The 6,241-nt window shown below is 33.2% G+C and overlaps 1 non-coding gene across 1 annotated transcript; it reads left to right on the plus strand.

Annotated features, from left to right (window-relative positions):
* Positions 1-739: 739 nt before the first annotated feature.
* Positions 740-892, plus strand: LOC140632797 (small nucleolar RNA SNORA62/SNORA6 family). The gene has a single exon (XR_012030483.1). It is a non-coding gene; the product is annotated as a small nucleolar RNA SNORA62/SNORA6 family (small nucleolar RNA).
* The last annotated feature ends 5,349 nt before the right edge of the window (positions 893-6,241 follow it).

Here is a 6,241-nt window from a genome sequence, read left to right on the forward strand (position 1 = left end):
TACACCAGTGATCATATCTCTGATGGCCAGTGAATTGCTGGGATGGACTTATTAGGGCATTGGCAGCATTCCTGTGCTGGTTTGGGGCCTATAGGGCAAGAGTTTCTCATTAGAAAACACTAAGTTAAAGCTTCTGAAACTCTTCCCTACACTCTGAGAACGATGGTAATAAATGACCCTGGCACATTCCACACTGTAATCAGATATTAGCATCACCCAGCATCAGTTATCTATCTCCCCACTGAAGAAGTTTGCACAAACTATTACAACTGCCTGAAAATCTCTTTTCTTCTATTTCATTTCACAAAGTACTACTAATGTTTCAGGCTTAGTCCAATCCTCACACCCTTCCAAAGCTATCTTACACTGTTTTAATTAGGCCAAGTCCCCCTTTCCACACTGTCATAGTATCACATAGCTTTTCTCTGTGGGACTTGTCTTTCACCCACATGTTTATTTGACTGATGTGCACTCTTATATACTAGAATTGTAACTTTACCTCAGAATCTATGATGGATTCAATAAATGTTATGACAACTGACTGGATTATATCTAGTCTTCCTATAATTCGAACACAGGGAATTCTACATGTTGTGTAACTGGATATGTCTTGTAGAAAAAGATGCTTACTCTACGTCACAAACTTATAGATTTCATGGTACTTTCTTAGGAGAAAAAATATCTATTATAATATCCATCTTTGAAACAGGCAAAAGAAACAGACTTAAAACCATCCCAGGCTGCACATTGTTAAAGCCTGGCATTGAGGCTGCCGACTGACCCAGGAACTCACAAGCGTAGGTGAAGTGCTCATGAGGGACAAGTCTTGCACTAAAACCACAAGGGTCTCTAGCCCAATGAGTGGAGTTTGATAACAATTCTTGCTACAAGTAAAACAAAAAGCAAACAAACAACAAAAAGCATTCTGGGATCTTTGGGTGGCTCAGCAGGTTTGGCACCTGCCTTCAGCTCAAGGCATGATCCTGGAGACCGGGGATCAAGTCCCACATCGGTCTCCCTGCATGGAGCCTGCTTCTCCTCTGCCTGTGTCTCTGCCTCTCTCTCTCTGTGCCTCTCATGAATAAATAGATAAAATCTTTAAAAAAAAAAAAAAAAAAACTCCTAGAAACTAAGAGTAACTTCTGGGAAAACTTAAGTAGAAGTAAAAAAAATAAATATATAAAATCTTATTAAAAATAAACATATAGGAATGAATAAATGGAAAAAATAATATGCTTAATATTCTAGTAGAAATTCATGTGTGTTTCTACACGAGTACAAAAAGAATAATATGTAACTTCTACTTTAGGAAGATGTGTTGGTCTAGGGAGGATTTTGAGGAGGAAGCAACATCCCTACTGATTTATACATATGAAATAGAGAACCAAGGAAATTGTTTATTTAGTGCAAGTCGCAGTTTGAATTGTTTTCTATACATAATCTTATTTATTATACACAACAACTCTGTAAATTGAATCTCGTACTCCTATTTTATAGAGACGGTGGGGAAGGAATTAATATTTATTACTGTGCAACAGGTATCGTGCCAGCTTTACATATGCTCTTGCTTCATAGTCAGAACAATGCAGAAATAACGCAGGTTTTATTATTATCGTTTTACATATGAAAGAGCTTTAAGTTAAAGAGAATATTTAATTCGCTGAAGGTCACAGACCCAAAATAAAAGTCAAGACAGAATTTGAACCTAAGCTGGTTTATTCTTGCTCCATGATGTGGAGAGGGTCCCTCTAGGGTCAGAAAAAAATGTGAATTTAAGGAGCTATAAACAAATTTAGCAGAACACTAGACCTTTATTGAATATATTATTTTACCTGCTGTACACAAGATTCCATGTGTAGAGAAGCTGTTTTCTGAAGGTTGTCTATGGCAGTCAACTGTGCCTTGGTGTCTGGGGAAAATATGCATTATCATGGAAAAGTGACACAAAAAATTACGTGAAGTCTTTCTATTTTTTTTTTTTCCACATCTGAGTTGGGTTTATTCCAAGAATACAAGACTGGCTTATGTTTAAAAATCAACCAGTGTAATTCATCCCAGGAACAGAGTAAAGGAGAAAATTATATGACCATTTATACAAAATGTTATTCAGTATTCAGTTTGAATATTTATTAAACATATTTTTATTTTTTAAAAGAGCAGAGAGTGAACAATACATATTAATTTCTACTCAGCTAATTACCTGGCTTAATTTAAATCTTACAGTTAGGCAAAATGACCCAGGTAGAGAGAGGCTTAGAGTAATTATATGTGAAGTCTTTCTTTTTTAAATTTTTTGTGAAATTTTTCTATATTTCACTTTGTATAAGTGTTTTCAATTATGTACAAGTTATAGATAGGAAGAAAAACAGATGTAGAGAAAGATGATAAATAGATTTAAATAAACTATCCATATATTTTCAAAAAGTGTATAATTATTTCAATGTCTTTACTTTCAAATTACAATGCATAAGATCTCTATTGAAGAGTAACATGCATAATAATCTACTCGTTATATTGTGCTATTTTTAAAGGAGATTTTTAATTTTAAACATTCATTAATATTACATGAGTGTATTTTATCATAGTCACACCCAAGCAGTTAAAATGTAGGGTGAATGAAATAACATAATATTTAAGAACCCAGGATCTTAGAACCTATAATGATTTATTTATGAGCCATCTGGTTATACAAATATGATATTATGGTCAAATGTGCTCTATATGCATGGAAGAAAGAATTATTCAGAAAGAAATAATTAGGTTCTTATGAGTGAAATCCCAAGGCAAGCTGTAGGATTTAGGTAACAGACCTTTCTTGCAAATGAAAAAAATTGTATAAATATATATTATAATGTATATAATATTATTGTGTATACATATGTACACACCAATTACATCGCTTCACCATAGTAAGAGAAACTGTTAGAAATACAATATTTTACCTAGGGAATTATAAATGCAAACAGATACAGTGAGTATGACTCATTCTGAGTTCTTAAGGGATGGCAGGGGAACCCAAGGGAGTATGGCCTTCCATTTGTGTTATTACCATCATTAATCAATTTTTACCTCCCCATCTGTCACATGTCTTTAGTGGACATGCACAAATACATATGTAAGACTATACGTAAGATGGGGTGGGAGTTGGTGTGAAACCACTTCCATTTCTTTTTGATGAATTCCTAACTTGAGTAGTGTTCATATATGGGTGAAATTAATTAACTTCCAAAACAAGTAGAAGGAATATAAATTATAACAAGCCAAAATTCCTTTTTTATAATTAAAAAATACGAATCTCTTAAGTATGGCCAAAAATCAAATGAAAAGTATTCTCCAATCTGTAATCAATGTTGCAAGCCAAGGCAACTAAAATTAAAAGCAAAATTTGGAACAACTTCAGGACATCATGGACATAAATCTGATAATAAGTTGGAAATACACGAGATCATAACATAGACTACATAAGTTATACACTGTACAATTCCATTATGCCATTTACATTTATGATGATTTTTATGGTGCTTCTCACCATTGTCAAGTTGTAGAACATGGCAGCCTTATCCATCTATACATTATGGGCTTCTGTGATACCTATAACAGTGAAAATAAGAACAAAGGTCCATGGAAGTGTCAGATATTTGAGCTCTACACAACAGCAATTACAAATGCTATTTATCCTTGTTTTTATATTAATAACCTACTTCTTTTTTATGATGAAAATGAATCATTCTATCATCAGTTGAATAATGTAAACTTGGATCATCTATACTACTAAATGAATATATGCAGAAAATAGATACTGATACTCATCTAAGGGGAAAAAATATTTTCTTTATCCAAAATTTTTTAGGGGGGGCAGTTGGCCAGAAGCACTCAAATATTTGCAAGTATTTATTATTTTCTCCAGATATCTATCTGATTCAAGTAATTTATATCAGTGTGCATATATAAGGCTTATATCTAACAATAATCCATAAAGGATATAGTGTAGAATTTATCAATAATATTCTATTCTTGTGTATTTATTTCCTGCAGAGTGTAACAAAACCATCAACATCCCTGATTCCACCAAGTCTTTCATTTCTTTTTGTCATGGCATAAAGATGTCATAAGACCACTTCTTCACTCCAGGCCATACCCCTTCAAACTTTAAAACTATCTGTGAAAGATAGGTCTTCGATTCCTATTCAGATCTACCCAACACTAGTGAGATGATAAACCTCCTTATTAAATCGTGGGATAGATTCCGTATATCCTTTCAAGAACCTGAGATAAAGGTCTGTCAGGCATCAAATAGAGTGCAAGCTGTTAAGGTCCCAGATGTAAATTTATTTCAATAGCTACTTCTCTTGTTTGCTTATTATAAATACTTTGATACTAAATGTCAATTAAATACAGGGTATTAAAATTTTCTTACATGGTCTTGATAATTATGTTTTCTTATTTAGAAGACTTTGTATATTATATAAATATGCAACGTTTAAACTTCTAAAAAACACAGATCAGAGAGAGTTTGTAATATATCTAGCTATCTAAATTTAAGGGATAAATGGGCAATTCAGCAATAATATTTGGACATTTCAACACCTTGTTTTCAATAATGGATAGAGCAGCTGAGCAGAGGATTAACAAGGAAATAGAAGAGATGAATAACACGGTAATCTATTTAGACCTAACAGACATCTGTAGAACACTCCATCCAACAGCGTTCTTCCCAAGGGCAAGCAAAACATACTAAAGGATAGACCATTGTTTCAACCATAATATAAGGTTAAATAGATTTTAAAAGATTGAAATCATATAAAGTATGTTCTTGTACCACAATGGTAATTAGAAACTCACAAATTGTTGAAGTCACAAATATGTTGAAATTAACACACTCACTCTTAAATAACTAATGAGCCAAAAATAATTCATAAGGCAAATTAGAAACCACTTGAGATGAATACAACACACCAAAATCAAATTCTGATAAAGCAGTGCTTAAAGGGAAATCTATATCTATGGAGGCTTATATTTATTTGTTTTTTAAAATTTCTTTTTTTAAAGACTTTATTTATTTATTTGAGAGGGAGAGAGAGTACATGAGAAAGCACAAGGGGAAATGCATAGGGAGAGGAAGAAGCAGACACCTAGCTGGGCAGGGAGCCCAATGCAGGGCTTGATATCAAGACTGGGATCATGACCTGAGCCGAAGTGCCCCCAAATGCCTATATATTTTTTTTTAAATAAAGATTTCTAACCCATAACCTAACTTTTCACCTGATGACACTAAAGAAAAAAAAAAAAGAGAGAGAGAGAGAAAGAGAGCTGGGGCTCCTGGATAGCTCAGTCAGTTAAGCCACTGACTCTTGATTTGAGCTCAAATCATGACCTCAGGATCATGAGATCAAGCCCCACATGGGGTTCCACACTCAGTGAGGAGTCAGCTTGAGAGTCTCTTTCTCCTTCTGTCCTTCCTTCTGCTTGTCCTCTCTTTCTTTCTAAGTAAATTAATTAAATATTAAAAAAAGAAGAAGAGCAAACAAAGCTTAAAGTAAGCAGAAATAAAAAAAATTATACAGATTGGAGAGGAAATAAATGAAACAGAGAATTAAAAACAATAGAGAAAATAAACAAAACTAAATATTGGCTCTTTGAAAAGTTCAACAGTTAACTCTGCATTTTATTTTATTTTTTTTTTTGTTGTTGTTTTGTTTTTTTTGTTTTGTTTTGTTTTTTTTAACTCTGCATTTTAAACTTAATTTCTAATTGAGGAATCAATTCTTTAATTTCCTGCTTTGAGAATTATATGTGTGAGCTAACAGGCAGGAAGTATGTTCTTGGCCTTAGAGCCTTAACTGGTATTCTTGAAAGCACATGAGAGAATAAATTTATGGCAGTGCAAATATAGTTAATGGGAAAACATTTTAGATGGACTAGATATATTGATATCTTTAGGATTCAAGGACAAACTCACTCTAAATATGTAAAATGATTCCTAAGGAAAGGAATTAGTTACAGGGACAATTACATGTGTTTCTTTCCATGGATGGAGATGGTAGTTGAGATAAGGTAGGCAAGTAAAGTTAGCTGCCTTACACAGCATCTGAGAGGTAAAAAAAAATAAAATAAAATTCCACAAAATTTGCTGTGATTGTCTAAATTCCAAACCTGAGCAAGAACAATGAGCCAGTTCTTTTTCTGAAATACTAGTCATTTTTCCAATAGACAAGCTTCTCATATTACAACTATCCTCCTA

This window comes from Canis lupus, chromosome 4 (genome assembly GCF_048164855.1).
Source record: "Canis lupus baileyi chromosome 4, mCanLup2.hap1, whole genome shotgun sequence".
NCBI classification, from domain to species: domain Eukaryota; kingdom Metazoa; phylum Chordata; class Mammalia; order Carnivora; family Canidae; genus Canis; species Canis lupus.